The sequence below is a fragment of the Penaeus monodon genome, chromosome 15, assembly GCF_015228065.2.
Source record: "Penaeus monodon isolate SGIC_2016 chromosome 15, NSTDA_Pmon_1, whole genome shotgun sequence".
NCBI classification, from domain to species: Eukaryota; Metazoa; Arthropoda; class Malacostraca; order Decapoda; family Penaeidae; genus Penaeus; species Penaeus monodon.
In genome coordinates this window covers 15,989,787-15,990,000 of record NC_051400.1, presented here as the reverse complement: position 1 = coordinate 15,990,000, position 214 = coordinate 15,989,787, and positions in this window count along the sequence as shown.

The following is a 214-nucleotide window of genomic DNA, read 5'->3' as shown; positions in this document are numbered from 1 at the left end:
CTGCAGCCAATATCCTCATTGTGTGAACAAGGATTGTTTACTCATAATTGAAATATTCATTACCCATTTTGTGTGTCTCATAATTTGTGGTACTTCCATATATGTAATTTTATTGAACAAAATTATTTCCAATGCTATTTTGACCATAGTACAAAATACTATCAGTTCATGGATTTCAACTGTTATAAATAAAGTCATGAATACAGTATATAAT